Genomic DNA, 20,012 nt, shown 5'->3' with positions numbered 1-20,012 from the left:
AGAGAAAGGCACCCACGTTGTGTGACAGATGAAGGGGTGGCCTGCTCCTCCACACCTGTGGGTATTTCTAGGTGAGTGGGTTGAGAGACTGAGAAAGAGAAATGAGACACAGAGACAAAATATAGAGAAACAACAGTGGGCCCAGGGGACCAGCACTCAGCATACCAAGGACCTGCACCGGCACCGGTCTCTGAGTTCCCTCAATTTTTATTGATTATTGTCTTCATTATGTCAGCAGAAAGGAATGTAGTAGGGAGCAGGGTGATAATAAGGAGAAGGTCGGCAACAAACATGTGAGCAATAGAATCTATGTCATAATTAAGTTCAAGGGAAGGTACTATGGCTGGACGTGAACGTAAGCCAGATTTATGTTTCTCTCCAGCCAAACATCTCAGTGGAGTAAAGAATAACAAGGCAACATTGCTGCAAACATGTCTCACCTCCCGCCACAGGGCGGCTTTACTCCTATCTCAGAATTGAACAAATGTACAATCGGGTTTTATACCGAGACATTCAGTTCCCAGGGGCAGGCTGGAGACAGTGGCCTTCCTCTATCTCAACTGCAAGAGGCTTTCCTCTTTTACTAACCCACCTCAGCACAGACTCTTTACGGGTGTCAGGCTGGGGGATGGTCAGGTCTTTCTCATCCCATGAGGCCATATTTCAGACTATCACATGGGGAGAAACCTTGGACAATACCCTGCCTTCCAGGGCAGAGGTCCCTGCAGCTTTCCACAGTGCATTGTGCCCCTGGTTTATTGAGACTAGAGAATGGCGATGACTTTTACCAAGCATACTGATTGTAAACATTTTGTTAACAAGGCACGTCCTGCACAGCCCTAGATCCCTTAAACCTTGATTTCATACAACACATGATTTTGTGAGCTCCAGGTTGGGTCAAAGTGGCTGGGGAAAAGTGGCTGTGGCAAAGCTACAAATTAGCAACATCTCAGCAAAGCAATTGTTTAAAGTACAGGTCTTTTTCAAAATGGAGTCTCTTATGTCTTCCCTTTCTACATAGACACAGTGACAGTCTGATCTCTCTTTCTTTTCCCCACCTGTGCAAGCTTTTATCTTGTTTAGCTATGTTTGAAGCTTGATTTTTCAGGCTGCTTTTTCTTAGCAAGGAAATGATTTGGGGGGCTGCTTTTTATTAAAATGAAACCTTCCTGAGGACTCTCGCCCTCACTATCTGCCTGAATAATTTCTTTCTAGCTTCTGTATCACAGGCATAACTTTATCAGAAACCTGAGAAAATTTACAGTATTTAATCATATGAAAAGTAATATACTGTGAAAATGAAACAAAAGAAAAAAGAAAGCTCTAATATATTTGATCAAATTAGGTTGCACCTCGTATTTTTTCAGCTAATTTTTTTTCTCTAGCCTTTGCTGTGTCAAGCAGCTTTGTAAAGTCATCTTCTGATACGACAGGTCTTTCATTTTCTGCACCAGGCTTCTTTAACATCTCTTCATGGAACCGTCGAAGAAACTCAGCTAGCACTCACTCACATATGCATAACTGGGCAGTGTGAGCAATAGAAAGTGATGGTTAATGATCATGCTTTACATCCACACAGCTTCCTGCTGGGTCCCCATGAGCTTAAGTCCCAACAGTCACGGTGATGATCAGCTTTGTAACATTCTTGTACTGACTTTTCTCCCTTCTTGTTTCACCCTTTCCTGTCCCCTACTCCTGTACCCTAAGCACATTTCTCAAATTAAGTTATTGTGCACTAATTCTTATCTCAGGCTTTGCTTTCTGAAGAAATAGACTATGGCAGCTTGGGCAAGTGGCACTAAAAAGCAGACCCTCAACATGGGACTTTGGAATTTAATAACTCACTGATAACTGACAAAAACAATCTCATTGCCCATAACACTAATAGGAAAACATAAGTCATTTAGCATGACCAAAAATAGGACAATCATTTTTTAAAATGTAAGCATATTGCAACTAATCATAATCAGTAACAATAAAAAGAACACAAAAATTACAAAAAAATGGCAAATAATAAAATCTCAGGAATTCTCAAGGCCCTCTTAAAAGCTACACATCAAGGAAACACTTCATGATCAAAGTAGTATGGGTTAACACAAACCTATGTGTCTTTATTGGTAAGAAGACCATCATCCAAGTCTCACAACAACCACTCTATGACCTATGGCATGAATGTATTCTAAAAATAAATTAAAACTTTGATGCTAAGGGAATTATTGGAAGAGATTGCAGCAGAATTTTTATAAAATGTTTCTAGATAAATGAAACATTTTTAAGAAATATTGAATGAATATAGTGTCATAGCAGATAATATTGTTAAATCATGCATACAAACCTAAAGTAATTAACATCAAGTCTACCCTGCAACACATAGATAAGGGTCTGGTATCCCTTGTATAGTGAGAGCTATTACATATCACCAACCAAAAAGACAAACAGACCAATATGAAAATAGATGAAGGATATGAATTGACAATTCACAGAAGTAAAAATGGCCAATCACATAAAAAAGATGACAAAAGCTACTTGTACTAGAAAATCGGACATTATAATTTGTTAAGTCAATAATGTTAAGTCAATGAATTTTTTTAACTTTTATTTTAAGCTCATGGGTACATGTGCAAGTTTGTTACATAGGTAAATAAGTGTCATCACCCAGGTATTAAGCCCAGTACCCACTACTTATTTTTCCTGATCCTCTCCCCTCTCCTACCTTCTACCCTCCAATAGGCCCCAGTCTGTGTTGTTCATGTGTTCCATGTGTGCTCATCATTTAGCTTCCTGTGTGGCCGTGTGTTCTCATCATTTAGCTTCCACTTGTAAGGGAGAACATGCAGCATTTGGTTGTCTGTTACAATACCTAATGACAGAAATACCATTTGACCTAGCAATCCCATTACTGGGTATATACCCAAAGGAATATAATCATTCTATTATGAAGACACATGCACATATATGTTGATTGCAACACTATTCACAATAGCAAAGACCTGAAATCAACCTAAATGTGCATCAATGATAGACTGAATAAGGAAAGTGCAGTATGTATACACCATGGATTACTATGTAGCCATAAAAAGTCAATGAATTATTTTCCCACAGAAGATTGATCAAACATAAGAATATGAGAAAAGAGTTTGTGAGAGAGTATAAAGTGAAATAACCCTTACAAAAAAAATTAAACATACAGTTTGACTCTGCAATTCTACATCTAGTCATCTGCCATCCAGATACACTTGCACCTGAGTGCATGTATGTACAGGATGTTCCCTCCATCACTTACATGGCTATCAGTCAATGAACATACATACCTCCCAAAAAAGTAGAAGGTATGCAGCAATTACAGAGAACAGGCATATTACAGACAATATCAGGGAATGCTCTCCACATCACATTGCTAAATGAAAAACAAGTTCCAGAAAAAAATGAGTACAAAATTCTTCTTTGAAATAAAATTAAGAATCTGTAAATCTGTATAAACACAGAGGATTCTACTTTTAATTTTGATTCTACATACTTCTTTCACTAACCTTTCACAAATTTGTTTTTATATTTAATTATATAGTTTTAAAAATTAAGTAGTGGCTGGGCACGGTGGCTCAAGCCTGTAATCCCAGTACTTTGGGAGGCTGAGGCGGGCGGATCATGAGGTCAGGAGATCGAGACCATCCTGGCTAACACGGTGAAACCCCATCTCTACTAAAAATGCAAAAAATTAGCCGGGCGTGGTGGCGGCGCCTGTAGTCCCAGCTACTCGGGAGGCTGAGGCAGGAGAATGGTGGGAACCCAGGAGGTGGAGCTTGCAGTGAGCCAAGATCGCGCCTCTGCACTCCAACCTGGGCAACAGAGCAAGACTCCGTCTCAAAAAAAAAAAAAAAATTAATTAGTGAAATAAACATTTATTTGAGATAGCATGTTCTTAGGTTTTAATGTAATATTATCAATCTATTAGTGCCATTTAGAAAACTTAAATTGACCGGGAATCTGGTACTCTCTATCTGATAAATTGGCAGCCTGTTTTTGGACCCTACTTGATATTTTAAATATTTATGAATAAATATATTAGAATGTTAATTAAAATTTTTAATCATGGTTAAAATTTAAACACACAAATCTTTAAAATTTTACTATCTTATATCACGATTTTATGAATTTTACAGTAGTTTAGTGATTTCTTCTAATTTTTAAGGTTATATTTGCAGTAATTTTGAGATGTGATTACAAATGCATTGGCAATCCTCTCATCAAGTCGTATACCCTTCCCGTGAAATTTAGCAAATTTGTGGCTGTCTCAAAAAAGAGAATATAGTGGAAGTGAGGAGCTTAACTTCCAAAACTCAAAAAAATTGTAAATACATTTTCTCTGTCTGTCTTTCTATCCTTTTCTCTGTGTTTCTGTCATTCTTTTTTTCTTTCTCTCCTGTCTCTCCACTCACTTTGGAGCCCTGTGCCATATCCACAGTCCCCAGGAGAAATATACCATTTGGTGTAGAAATACATATGTGTGCCTAAGAAGTCACAAGTGGTCCAGTACTCCAGTAGCTTGAGACTTTTAATACTAATCACCAGATATGTGAGTGATTAACCTTCAGATGATTAGCCTAAGCTACCTTAGGACAGTAACCAATTGAGAAATGCTGTGCCATAAACACCTAATTGAGCCTGGCCAACAACCTAGATTTAAAACAGATGATGATAAAATATTGCTGTTCTAAGCACCTTCGTTTGAGAGCAGTTGGTTAAGCAGTGATAGACAACCAGAAAAATATTTTTACATATTTGAATTATACACCTGTAATAATATTATAATTAATATATACCTATGAAAAAAATGTGAATCTATGTTACATTTTGTAACTACCTGTAACCCAGAGAGAGTAGTCAGCATAGGATGGTGGGTAAGAGCCTGCATTCTGAATCCAGATAACCTATATCATCTTTGCAAAACCATTACAGAATCACATACAGTTAAGCAAATTACTTATCAGGTCTATGCCTCACATTCTCCTTCAGTGAAATGGAGATGAGGCAATGGCACTACCTACTTAATAGCATTGCTGAGGCTAAAAGAGTTGCTATATGTAATTGCTGTATATAGCAAAATTCAATTTGCTATAACTATTATTATTATTAAACAGATAAGTACATTTCCACAATGAATTTGGACTTAACATAGGCTAATACATTGTTTACATTTTATGTTTCAAATATAAGTGATTAAAATAACAGCACTTTCTATTTCAATAATGTACTAATTGAGCACTTAGGCAAGAGAAAGCTATAAAAGGCATCCAAATAGGAAAAGAATTCAAGGTATCTCTCTTTGGTGATGATATGATTCTATACCTAGAAAATCCTAACGACTGCCTAAAGCCTGCCAGAACTGAGAAATGACTTCAGTAAGGTTTCAAGATGCAAAATCAATGTACAAAAATCAATACGGTTTCTATACACCAATAAGAATTCAGGCTGAGAGTCAAATCAAGAACACAATCACATTTACACCAGTCATACAAACAAAATATACTTAAAAATACATCTAACCAAGAAGGCAAAAGATTTCTACAAGAACTACAAAGCACTGCTGAAATAAATCATAGATGACTCAAACAAATGGCAGAACATTTTATGCTCAGGGTTGGAAGAATCAGTATCATTAAAATAACCATCCTATGCAAAGCTGTCAACAGATTAAATGCTATTCCTATTAAAATGCCAATGTCATTATTCACAGAATTAGAAAAAAATATTCAAAAATTTCCATAAAACCAAAAGTTAGTCCAAATAGCTGAAGCATTCCTGAGCAAAGAGAGCAAAGCCAGAGGCATCACATTACCCAACTTCAAACTATGTTATAAGGCCACAGACACAAAACAGCATGGTTCTGTTACAAAAACAGACACATAAATCAATGAAACGGAATACAGAGCCCAGAAATACAGTAACAGACCTATAGTCATCTATCACTAAGGCAACAAAAATAAGCAAAGGAGAAAAGGACTCCCTATTCAATAAATGATAGTGGGATAGCTTGCTAGCCATGAGAAAAAGAACAAAACTGGACCTCTACTTTTCACCATGCAAAAATTAACCCAAGATGAATTAAATGTTTAAATATAAGACCTAAAGCTATAAAAATTATTGAAGAAAATCTAGAAAAAACCATTCTAGACATCAGCGTTGGGAAAGAATTTATAACTAAGTCCTTAATAGCAATTGCAACAAAACTCAAAATTCACAAGTGAGATGTAAACTGAAGAGCTTCTGCACAGCAAACCATCAAGAGAATAAACAAACAACCTATTGAATGGAAGAAAATATTAGCAAACTACACATCTGTTAAAGGTCTAATATCTAGAATCCATAAGAAACTTGAATAATTCCACAAGCAAAAATCAAGTAACCCCATGAAAAACTAGGCAAAATATGTGAACAGGTACTTCTCAAAAGATGACATACAAGGAACCAACAAACATATGACAAAAATGGTCAACATCACTAATTATCATAGAAATGCAAATCAAAACCACAATGAGACCATCTCACACTAGTCATAACGGCTATTACTAAAAAGTAAAAATTAATAATAATACCAGATGCTAGTGAGGATCCAGAGAAAAGGAAATGCTTATACACTGTTGGTGGAATGCAAATTAGTTGAACTACTGTGGAAAGCAGTTTAGAGGTTTCTCAAAAAAAAAGGTAAAACAGAAGCACCATTCCACATAATAAACCATTCACCTATTCTAAATAAAATGGAAATACAAATAGATTAATTTGTTAACTCATTATTAACAAAATTAAACATAAACCATCTGGCTCACTCACTAAAAATCTATACTGTTTTAGTAAAATTGCATTGAATATATAGAAAGGTTAATGGAAAAAATGAACCTGCTTCCTACAGAGCAGAGATCAGAATAGGTTCTGTAAAGCCTCAGATGGTAAATAATTTTGGAATTTGCAAACCCTATGGACTCCTGTGCCTATTCAACTCTTCCATTGTAGTTCAAAAGCAGCCATAGACAATAAGGTAAACTCCATAAAAGTAAACAAAATCAACAAACTGTTAGCTAGACTAAGTAAGAAAAAGTGAAAACAGACCCACTAAATAAAATCAGAAGTGAAAGGGGAGACATAAAAACTGAGATTACAGAAACACAAATTATTACAGAATATTATGAACAACTATATACCAACAAATTGGAAAACGTAGATGATATTAATAAGTTCCTGGTAACATACAACTGACCAAGATAGACCCATGAAGAAATAAAAAACCTGAACAAACTAATAACAAGTAACAAGATTGAAGCTGTAAGAAAAAGTCTCCCATAAAAGAAAAGCCCAGTGTCTGATGGCTTCCAGTGAAATATTATTTAGAAAAATATAGTGGGGTAATAACTGGAAATGGTAGAGTCGAAAATATCAAAGCTCCATACTTCTATCAAGTATTTAAAATAATTAATTCTCCAAAAAATAAAAGAGGAGAAAACATAACCACCATTCACTAAGCCCTTATGATAAAAACCACACAATGGCTTCAAGTCCTGTCTTTTATATGCCTGCGAATATAAAATGTTAATTTATACTGTCGGGGTAAAATTCAAGAGAACTCTATTTTAGGGCCTTGTGAATTTCCTTGTGAGTAAATTGGGAAGGAGGCCGTCTGGGGAGGCATGTGGCCTTCTATCTTTGCAGCTATCTGTTTAGGAACAAAATGGGAGCCAGTTTTACATGCTTCATTTCCCAAGATTAACTTTTCTCTTTGACATAGTGAGTTTAATGTCTCAAGATTTTTACTTTCTTTTCACACTAGCAAACAAAATTCAGGAACATATGCAATAAATAAATGAACTTAAATGCCATAAATAAATGAACTTCAGGAATGCAAAGTTATGTTAACATCTGAAAAAGCCAACTAACATATCATATCATTAGAATAAAGGAAAAAACTGCATAATCATTTCAATAACTGCAGAAAAACTTATTTAATGAAATTCAATATTCTTCATCATAAGAACACTTAAACTAGAAGTAAAGGGGAACATTCTAAAACTGATCAATAGTATCTATAAAAAAACACACAGCTAACATCACACTAAATTGACTCTTCTCACTTTCACTCAATATTGCAGTAGAACTTTCAGCCAACAAATAGGAATGAAAATGAAATAAAAGGAATCCACATTAGAAAGAAAGAAGTTAAACTATCTCTATTGGCATATATCATTATCTTATAATAGAAAATTTTTACAAATCCACTAAAAAATATTCAAGTAAATCAATAAAACAAGACTTTGGGATACAAGGTAAATAAACAAACAAAATCTACACAATTGCAATGGAAATTTAAACTAAAATAAAGATTAAACAGTCACCCTTATAATACCGTGAAAAAATATAATTCTTACAATAAGTTTAACAAAAAATTGTACAACTCTCACTGTGAAATTATTACCAGTGGTGGTTACTGCAGCAAGTATTTATGGTTCTGCAGCAACCTGAATTCTTGCCTCCTCGGAAGAATGAATTTGACTTGGGGGCATAAGGCAGAAAAAGAGACGAGGACAAGTTTCAGAACAGAAGTGAAAATTTATTAAAAAGGTTTATAGCAGGAAAGAAAGGAAAGTACACTTGGGGTATATCCAAGCAGCCATTTTGAAGGTAAAGTGCAGTGTTTGACCTTTGACTTAGGGTTTTATATGTTGGCATACTTTCTGGGTCCTGCTTCCCTTTTCCTTGATTCTTTCCTTAGGGTGACCTGCTGGCATGTGTGATGGCCTGCTAGCACTTGGGAGATGAGCATGCACAGTATGTTTACTGGAGTCATGAGCATGCTCCCCTGAGGCATTCCTCCCGTTTCTGGTGCCCCTGGAATGTCGTACTCCACCATTTGGCCTCTTGATGTGCATGGGTGAGCCCACTCACCCAACTCCTGAGATCTTATCAGGAAGCTACTGATTACCAGATTTGTTTTTTTTCTATCTGTAGGAAAGCTGCCTTTCCCTGGCTGGCTGCAACCAATTATTGTTTTAGAGAGACAGTGTGATAACTGCCTGACCATTAACTTGTGGTCACCCGACTTTCCTGGTAGGGTGTGGGAGCCCTCTTCTGCCCTGTTTGTGTCTGACTAGCTAGCCACTGTAACAAAATCTACAACACACTGTGGAAATAAGAACATCTAAATAAACAGAAAGGCATCTCATTTTCATTTATTGAATGAAATGTAGGCACTTTCTGCTCCCTCATGCCTTACATTGCACTTTGAAAGATAGACTATAAGCAAGTAAAAAGGAAAAGTCTAAAAGTGTTATAAGACCACAATGCTAAGGAAACATCTGGAAGAGATCTCAAAGTCATTGATAAAGGGAGTCCTCAATAATGTGTAGGAATAAGTGAAAAGATGAGAGGGAGAGGAAAACACAAAAAGAAAAGCAGGTAGTGAAGTATAGGCAGTTCCTAAGATTTCTAATTAGTATGCAGGAAAAAGCTGAGTAAAGTAGCAGATGATGCTAAAGAGGTAAGTTGAAGCAACATGATTATAAGGAGATCGAAGTGTCTATTAAGGGCAAAGGGGAGCTACTGCACAGAGTTAAGAAATGGAGAGATATGATCAGATTCCCTTTCTTTAAAAGGCTCTCAATGCTGTCAATGGATTACATTGCAAAAGGCCAGATTGTGAAAAGCATAGATCATTTAAAAGATTTTGCATGAGTTTATGCAGCAGATAATGGAAAAGTGGACTAGAATGTTGATAGAGATAATTATGCCTACTTCTATAATAATGGCAATTACTTCCTATTGTGTTGTGTTGAAAATATGTTTAATACAGATAAAACACTTAAAATGTCTCTGGTACATAGTCAGTGATTCAAATAGTAGTAAGATTGTAATGATTTTTATTTTTGTTATTACTATTAATAGTATCCATTAGTTAACATATGCCACCCACTTGAGATATAATTCCTCTATTAATAGGAACGGTTTTCCAACACATCAAGGTTCTCCAGCAAATTCCTAGAGAATAGATCCCCTGTGGACTTGTTTAAATATAGATGTTTGGTCAGTCAGATGAACAAGATGAAATGCTAACCATGTAAGGGTTAAGGCTTTTCAAGGTACACTATTCCTCAACGACATAAATGTGTGCCACCAGAATATTCACAGCCAAAGCCAATGTTTACTTGCTTTCACTCTAGCATTTAAAACATTAGTCAGTGAGATCCCAGAGGTTTATATCTTAGAGCATAAAAGGGTCAGCTTACCCTTTTAATGTTTTCTGCCTTATGCCAAGCCTATAGGACACTTCAGTAAAAATCTCTGGGAAACTTGGGACTCATCATCACAGCTGCCTGACAGAGAAGCACCAAAAAAAAAAAAAAAAAAATGAGCAATGCATGTATAATAAGATCTAAATAATGTCTACCACTTGCATCTGAAAACTACACTGAGATTTACAAAAGAATTTTGTCAGGATATAGGATGATCTTCCTTATGAAGAAACAAAAGAACCTCATATATTTTACTTTAATGTTATTCTTTTGAGACATAAGTAGAAAGCAAGCATTCCTCACTACTTTATTATATAATCCTTAAGAGATCTTTTTGTCTACCTTCTTATTAGCAGCAACAGAAAACTGAAATCTTAGTCGAGTTAAAACCCAATGTTTATGTTGAATGAAAATTGCGTAGTCTCTATGTGGTAATTTCCCAAAAGACAAAGGCAGAGGTAAGACCAATGAAAATTCTATGCACTCTAACCTTATTCTCAAAAAATTTCCCCATTCCTGTTAGAGGAAAGTGATAGTGCCATTAGAAGGGGGAAGAAAGTAGGTGGAGAAGGAAGACAAGGGCAAGAATGACTATCAGTCCAATAGTGATATATACTAATACTAGCTGTTGTTATTCATTTGCAGAAGGTAAGTTCGAATCCAAGTCAATAGTTGTGCAGCCTGTCCTCTCATTCTTTCTTACATAAAATAATTGTTGCCACAAATTTGCTTACTTTCCCATTATGTATTACATTCTCAGATAATGTTTGTATATTTTAAAAGAATAAGACACTTGGGGAAAAGTATTCAGTATTATAAAAATGCATATAGACATTGTCTTCATAATATATGAAACTATACAGAGAACAACTAAATCATGGTGGTCAGATTCAATATTTGTGGCAGACATTCATAAAATAAACACTGGAGATAATTCAAATATCTTACATTGAGAAATGATTTAAAATGTATACAATGTGTGTACTATGCCATTACAATTATTTTATCAAAAAATGTTAAATTACACTGTCAGCCATAGTACAGGTATTGTTGAATACTACGGAACAAAATGATGAACAGCACAACATCACAATTTTTGTGTCAGAAGAAAAGGCATGTGCAATCAGATAAAAATTTTTTATATAAATATAATATATGTACATTGAGTTATATAAATAGAATAAAACCATAATGAAAGCACACAGATTTTATAATGAAATTTATTTTTTTCTAAATTTTCATAATTTCACAAAATTTCTTACATTGATTTTATATTATTCTGATAAAGATGTCACAGAATGAGATCGGTGATGAATCTATTAACAGACATTTCATTACTTCAATATTGGGTGGGTGAAGAAGACTCTAAGCAGTGAGCTTGTGAGACAAAACATTGAACATGTCATATTAAATGTGGCTACAGATAATTTCAATTACACAGAGTACCCAGATGCCCCATGAATCACCTGGAATAATAGTATAATGACTGCTATTAAAACTGATGTCATAAGGTTAAAATTATGTTGTTGAAAAATACTTGGCAATATATGATCTGCATGGACAAAGTCAGATTTTTATTTTTGTAAACAATAGTTTTAAAAAGAATGTTTACCCCAATGATTAGGATCTGAAAATATGTTTCCATTGGAAAGGAAAACCATTATTTTACAGAGAGAGAAAAAAATGCATTTTTTTAAAAAAGGAACGGCAACAAAAGATGAGCATATAATTTTGACATAATATTCACAAAACTTTTGACTTTACGTTTCTTTCTTAAGATTTTTTTTTTAAACTTATAGTTTAGGTTCAGGGGTGAAAGTGCAGGCTTCTAATATAGGTGATCTCCTGTCATGGGAGTTTGTTGTGCAGACTATTTCATCACCCAGGTACAAAGCCTAGGACCCAATAGTTATTTTTTCTTATCCTATTCTTCTCCCCAACCCTCCACCCTCAAGTAGACCCCAGTGTCTGTTGTCTCTTTGCATCCATGTGTTCTCATCAGTTAGCTCCACCTCATAAGTGAGTACATGTAGCATTTGGTTTTCTGTTCCTGTGTTAGTTTACTAAGGATGATGGTCTCCAGCTCCATCCATGTTCCTGCAAAGGACATGATCTCATTCTTTTTTATGACTGCATAGTATTCCATGGTGTATATGTACCACATATTCTTTATCCAGTCTACCATTGATGGGCATTTAGGTTGATTCCATGTCTTTGCTATTGTGAACAGTGCTACAATGAACATAAATGTATATGTGTCTTTATGGTAGAATGATATATATTCCTTTGGGTATATATCCAGTAATAGGATTGCTAGGTTAAATGGTAGTACTGCTTTTAGCTTTTCGAGTAATCACCGCACCTCTTTCCACAATGGTTGAACTAATTTACACTCCCACCAACAGTGTATAAGTGTTCCCTTTTCTCTGCAACCTCACCAGTATCTGCTATTTTTTGACTAATTATAGCCATTCTAACTAGTGTGAAATAGTATCTCACTGTGGTTTTGATTTGCATTTATCTAATGATCAGTGGTATCTCACTGTGGTTTCAATTTGCATTTCCCTAACGATCAGTGATATTGACCTTTTTGTTCATATGCTTGTTGGCTGCTTGTGTATCTTCCTTTGAAACGTGTCTATAGTGATGAACCAAGATGGCCAAATAGGAACATCTCTGGTCTGCAGCTCCCAGCATGATCAATGCAGAAGACAGGTGATTTCTGCATTTTCAACTGAGGTACCTAGTTCATCTCACTGGGACTGGTTGGACAGTGGGTGCAGCCCACAGAAGGCAAGCTGAAGCAGGGCAGGGCATTGCCTCACCCCAGAAGTGCAAGGGGTTGGGGGATTTCCCTTTCCTAGCCAGGGGAAGCCATGGCCACTCTACCAGGAATATCGGGACACTCCCGCCTTAATACTGCACTTTTCCAATGGTCTCAGCAAACAGCCCACCAGGAGATTATATCCCGTGCCTGGCTCAGCGGGTCCCATGCCCACAGAGCCTTGCTCACTGCTAGCACTGCAGTCCCAGATAGAACTGTGAGGCGGCAGACTGGCTGGGGGAAGGGCATTCACCATTGCTGAGGTTTGAGTAGGTAAACAAAGCAGCCAGGAAGCTCGAACTGTGTGGAGCCCACTGCAGCTCAAGGAGGCCTGCCTACCTTTGTAGACTCCACCTCTGGTGGCAGGTCATAGCTGAACATAAGGCAGCAGAAACTTCTGCAGGAGTTCTTGCAGGGCAGGCCTGGTGATGACAAAAATCTCTCAGTATTTCCTTTTCTGTAAAGGATTTTATTTCTCCTTCGCTTAGGAAATTTAGTTTGTCTGGATATGAAATTCTGGGTTGAAAATTTTTTTAAGAATGGTGAATATTGGCCCCCACTCTCTTCTGGCTTGTAGGGTTTCTGCAGAGAGATCTGCTGTTAGTCTGATTGGTTTCCCTTTGTGGGTAACCCAACGTTTCTCTCTGGCTGTGCTTAACATTTTTTCCTTCATTTCATCCTTGGTGAATCTGACAATTATGTGTCTTGGGGTTGCTCTTCTCCAGGAATATCTTTGTGTTGTTCTCTGTATTTCCTGAATTTGAATGTTGGACTGCCTTGCTAGGTTGGGGAAGTTCTCCTGGATAATATCCTGAAGAGTGTTTTCCAACTTGGTTCCATTCTCCCCATCACTTTCAGGTACACCAATCAGACATAGATTTGGTCTTTTCACATAGTCCTATATTTCTTGGATGCATTGTTCTTTTCACTCTTTTTGCTCTAATCTTGTCTTCTCGCTTTATTTCGTTGAGTTGATCTTCAATCTCTGATATCCTTTCTTCTGCTTGATTGGTTCAGCTATTGATACTTGTGTATGCTTCATGAAGTTCTCGTGCTGTGTTTTTCAGCTCTATCAGGTCATTTAGGCTCTTCTCTAAACTGGTTATTCTAGTTAGCAACTCGTCTAACCTTTTTTCAAGGTTCTTTGCTTCCTTGCATTGGGTTAGAACGTGCTCCTTTAGCTCGGAGGAGTTTGTTATTACCCACCTTCTGAAGCCTACTTCTGTCAATTCATCAAACTCATTCTCCATCCCATTTTGTTCCCTTGCTGGTGAGGAGTTGCGATCCTTTGGAAGAGAAGAAGTGTTCTGGTTTTTGGATTTTCAGCCTTTTTGCACTGGTTTCTCCCCATCTTCGTGGATTTATCTACCTTTGGTCTTTGAAGTCAGTGACTTTCAGATGGGGTCTCTGAGTGGACATCCTTTTTGTTGATGTTGATACTATTCCTTTCTGTTTGTTAGTTTTCCTTCTAACATTCAGGCCCCTCTGCTGCAGGTCCGCTGGAGTTTGCTGGAGGTCCACTCCAGAAACTCTTTGCCTGGCTATCACTAGCGGAGGCTACAGAACAGCAAAAATTGCTGCCTCTTCCTTCCTCTGGAAGCTTCATCCCAGAGAAGCACCCACCAGATGCCAGCCAGAGCTCTCCTGTATGAGGTGTCTGCCTGGGAGACACCTCTACTGGGAGCCAGAGCTCTCCTGTATGAGATGTCTGTCTGGGAGACACCTCTACTGGGAGGTGTCAGTGACCCACTTGAGGAGACAGGCTGTCCCTTATCAGAGCTTGAACACTATACTGGGAGATCCACTGATGTCTTCAGAGCTGCCAGGTAGGAACATTTAAGTCTGCTGAAGCTGCGCCCACAACGACCCCTTCCCCAAGCTGCTCTGTCCCAGGAGATGGGGGTTTTATCTATAAGTCCCTCACTGGGGCTGCTGCCTTCTTTTCAGAGATATTCTGCCCAGAGAGGAGGGAATCTAGAGAGTCAGTCTGGCCACAGTGGCCTTGCTGAGCTGTGGTGGGTTCTTAGTTTTTAACCAAAAAGTTTAAAGGTAAAAAATAATAAATTATTAAAATATTTTTAAAAGCTTATAGAATAAGGGTATAAAGATAAAATATTTTTGTATGGCTGAAAAATATGTTTGTTTTTAAGCTAAGTGCTATTATTAAAGAGTCAAAAAGTAAAAGAAATTTAAAGTTTATAAATTAAAAGAGTTACAGTAAGCTAAAGTTAATTTTTCATTGAAGAAGGAAAATTGTTTACAAATTTAGTGTAGCCTAAGTGCATGGTGTTTATAAAGTCTATAGTAGTGTATAATAATGTCCTATGCCTTCACACTCATTCACCACTCACTCACTGACTCACCCAGAGCAACTTCTAGCCCTGAAAACTCCATTCATGATAAGAATTTTATACAGGTATACCATTTTTAAGTGTTTTATATTGTATTTGTACAGTAACTTTTCTATGTATAGTTATGTTTAAATACACAAATGCTGCCCACTGTGTTACAATTCCCTATAGTATTCAGTACAGTAATATGCTGTACAGGTTGTAAGTTAGGAGCAATAGATTATGCCATACAGCCTAGGTCTGTAGTAGGCTATGCCATGTAGATTTATGTGAGTACACTGTGTGATGTTCACACAACAAAATCATGTAACAATGCAGTTCATGTATCCCTGTTGTTAAGCAATGCATGACTGTATATAATATTCTCAAGAACATTAACATTTTCCAAGATCGGCCATTGCTAGGCCATATAAAGCTCTCAATGAAAGTACTGAAATCATACAAAGTGTGTGCTTTGAACATAATGGAATTGTGTTAGAGCTCTTGAGTCTGTATGTCTTTTAGAGATTTGTTCATTTCATCTAAGTTATTATAATTTGTTGACAGACAAGTGCTCCTAATATACAATTATAATTCTTTTATTTCTGTATGATTGGTAATAATGTCTTTACTATTTTATCTGACTTTATTATTAAAATGTGAATCATCTCTTTTATGGGAGTTCAGTCTAGTTAAAAGATTAGTCATTTATCTGACATTTTGAAAAAGTGCAATTTTGGTTTTGCTGATTTGCTTGTTTTTTACACAGTATTTTGGTTATCTCAGCAGTGATTAATTGAAATATTCAGTAGAAACCATGCTTTAAGTACCATACAACCATTCTGTTTTTCACTTTCAGTACAGAAATACTTGCATTCTCATGTTTATTGTAGCATTATTCACAATAGCCAAAATATAGAATCAACCTACATGTCCATTGGTGGAAGAATAAATAAATACACACATTGAATACGATTCAGCTTTAAAAAAGAAGGGAATCGTGTCATTTGTGACAACATAGATGAATCTGGAGGATATTATGTTAATATGTTATTATGTTAATAACTGCTGAAATAAGCCAAACACAGAGTGCTGATTGTTACATGATCTCACTTATATGTGGAATCTAAACAAGCTGAACTAATAGAAGCAGAGAGTACAATGGTGGTTGCTAGAGGCTGGAGTGTGGTAGAAATGAGAAGATACTGGTTAAAAGGTACAAAGTTTCAGTTACATAGAAGAAATAAGTTCTGGAGGCCTATTTACAGCATGGGGACTACAGTTAATAATAATGTATTGAGTATTTTTAAATTGTTAAAAGTAGATATTGCTGAGTAGATATTAAATGTTCTTTTAAAAATAATAAGTATTGAGGTAATGAATATACTAATTAGCTTGATTTAATAATTTCACAATGTATACATATATCAAAACATCAAATTGTACACTGTAACTATATACAATTTTTATTAGCCAATTATACTTTAATAAAATTGGGGGAAATTAATTAGTTTTTAAAAACAGTGAGTGGAGAGTTAAATTTTACCAGGATCATAGTAAAAAGCAAGTGTCACAGATGGTGGAGCAAGAGAACAAGCAGGTGAGGGGTATATGCAAGGCAGTGAGTACAGTGATCGTGAAATTTAAGCTGACTACATCTACACCAAAGAGGTACTGATTAATGTGTTAGGGACAATTAAGAGAGAACTTCTGATTACATTTCACAAGTTTCTGTCTTTCACTCCACCTTGAGTTATATAATAAAAATTACATTAGGACAAATTATAGAATCATGGTTATAAAAAGTAAGAGCAAAAAATATTTATTGATTGTACTCCTAAACTGGAATCCATTCCACAAATACAGTAGAAGCTGATACAGATGTGTCAGAAAACTATTAAATATAACATGTATCAGAAAATAAATTCAGGGATAAAGAGAGATTCTCCGTATCAACAATGTCTTTAGTCTGTGTTTGATTGTGTACCCTGTGGAAAAGTGAAAAACAGATTTTATATCAACCAACATAAGATACATGGAGGTGCCATGGTAAAGTCCATGCAGAATTAGAGAAATTGAGCAATAATACCTTCATGAAGGAAATACTGTTCATTCTTTTCTACCCAAAGTCATTTCTTCTTTTTATTTCACGTACATTTATTTGTTTGCTTTTATTACTGTCTTTACTTTTATTTAATAAATCTTTATAGAACAACTGCCATAAACAATATTATAGTTTCCTGTGAACTGTGAAGGATGTAAAAATGAACCAGTTACCATCCCCACCCTCATGGAATTTACAGTCTAGTTGTTGAAATCACATCTATCTGCACATCTGAAATACACAGGTAGAGATTCTAAGTCCAGAGAGTTTTACAAGTAGTAAGGAGCCATGTGAAAAGAATATAGCTGTTTCTTAAAAATCTAAACATGTACTTACCATATGACCCAGCATACTCTAGGCCATAAATCTCAGAACAGTAAAAACTTATGTCCACACAAAAAGCTTACACACAAATCTTCATAGCAGCTTTACTTGTAATAGCCAAAACCTGAGGACAATCTAAATGCCCTTCAATGGGCATACAGTTAACAAACTGAGGTACAGCCGTATCATGTAATACTACTCAGTAATAAAAAAAGAATTAACTACTGCCACACATAACAACTTGGACAGATCTCAAGAAAATTATACTGAGCGAAAAAGCCAACTTGAAAAAGTTACGTATTATATATTTATATACCATTCTTGAAACAATAAAAATTATAAAGATGGAGAGGAGATTAGTGGTTGCCAGGGATTAGAGACTAGGCACAGGCATAGGGAGGGAGCTGGATGGCTGTCGGTAGCGTGGTGTAGCCTTGTGAACAAACTATCTGTATCTTGGTAATCACATGAATCTACATATGTAATTAAATTACATAGAACTAATTACACACACACCTACACACACATATATAATTGATTGCATCCTAATAAAGTTAATGGATTGTCTCAATGTCAACTTCTTCACTGTAATATTATACTACACCTAGGCAAGATCTTACTATTGAGGTAAACTGAGTAAAGGGTACACAGAATCTCTGTGAATTATATCTTACAGTTATATCTTAACCATATCTGAATCAATGATTATCTGAAAATAAAAAAATTAATGGTAAGGAAGTTCAGAAAAAACGTATAGTACATCCACTTGAGGAAGTAAAAAATGGCTTCAGGGAAGAGGCGACATTTGAACTACACCATAGATCTTGATATAATCCAGCCACTCGGTGGTTAATAAGGTTTATCATTTTTTAAAATTGAAGTCAAAAGTTAGAATGAACCCTCACATTGACAGACCACTTTGATAAATATGTTTCGGAATTATTCCAGTAAAACTTTTTGTAGAATCAGAAATTTTTTTAACTAGCACATTTTGTTGGTCTAATTATCTTGTCATTTCAAAAAAAAAAAAGGTATTCAGCCTATTATAATCAAATACCATATTTTTAAAACAAGAGTATAGTTTCATTATAGCAACAGTTATTATTACTATGGTTTCTTGAACACCTACTAATGTTCCAAGAACTGTGCTAAGCACTTTTTAAACACTCACAGTTTTATTTCTACAACAATCATTTGAGCAAATATCATCTCTATCTTATGGGTGAGATTATAGGCTTAGATAAATAGTAACCAGCTTAATTCACTCAGTTAGTGTAAAATCTGGGATTACTTTTAAAAATCAATGTGTAAATAATAATAAAGCTATGTTTTCTGCATAATGTAAAAATAAAAGAGTCATTCAACAACATTCATTGAAGGACTGTTATATACAGAGTACTTTACTAGGTGCTGTAGGAAGAAAGATTGAAGATATAGAAGAGGAACTGCCTGCCCTCTTTAAAAGATTAATAAATATTATAGTCACATCTTCTTAACTTTCTCCAACGAAACAGTTAACACAGACATGCCAAAGAATGATAAAACCCTTTGGAAATTATTTTTCAAAAGAAGTTACCCTTTTAGAAATGTAATATTGTATTACCTATTTCTCTATGTACATAAAGTTTGAACTATTGCTCATATTTTCACTTTGACCCAAATTTCTATTTCTCAAATCCTTTGTAGAAGGAAATATCAAAAGTATTTCTCTTAGGAATAAGATGTCATTGTAAAATTAAGCTTTTAAAATTTCTTCTTAATTTAAATTGCGCCAGGTGCTTTTGCAGAGGGAGTTCCTCAAATCATGCATCATAAATTTTATTTTAGTTTGGAATCAAATCTCCAGAAATTTGAAAAATACTAATAATGATGTAAATCAACACGAATTAATTTTTAAATGCCATTTGCAAAGATAAATTGTATTCTTTTGGTTTCGCAAGACTCTAATTTCAGGTACAGTTCTCATTATTACTTATAGATCTAGACATCCTTCTTGATGTCAGCCTTCCCCATAGCTTCCTACAGCTTGTGGGTGCCACCTAGAGGCCCAGCTACAGAATACACTGAAACAAGGGGCATCCATTTTTAACAGAACACTGAGAGTAGTTTTAAACGTACTTATATCCTTGCTTAAAATTCAAGGTTTTCCTCAATTT

This window comes from Hylobates moloch, unplaced genomic scaffold (assembly GCF_009828535.3).
Source record: "Hylobates moloch isolate HMO894 unplaced genomic scaffold, HMol_V3 SCAFFOLD_2, whole genome shotgun sequence".
NCBI lineage: Eukaryota > Metazoa > Chordata > Mammalia > Primates > Hylobatidae > Hylobates > Hylobates moloch.
This window is presented reverse-complemented; position numbering follows the sequence as displayed.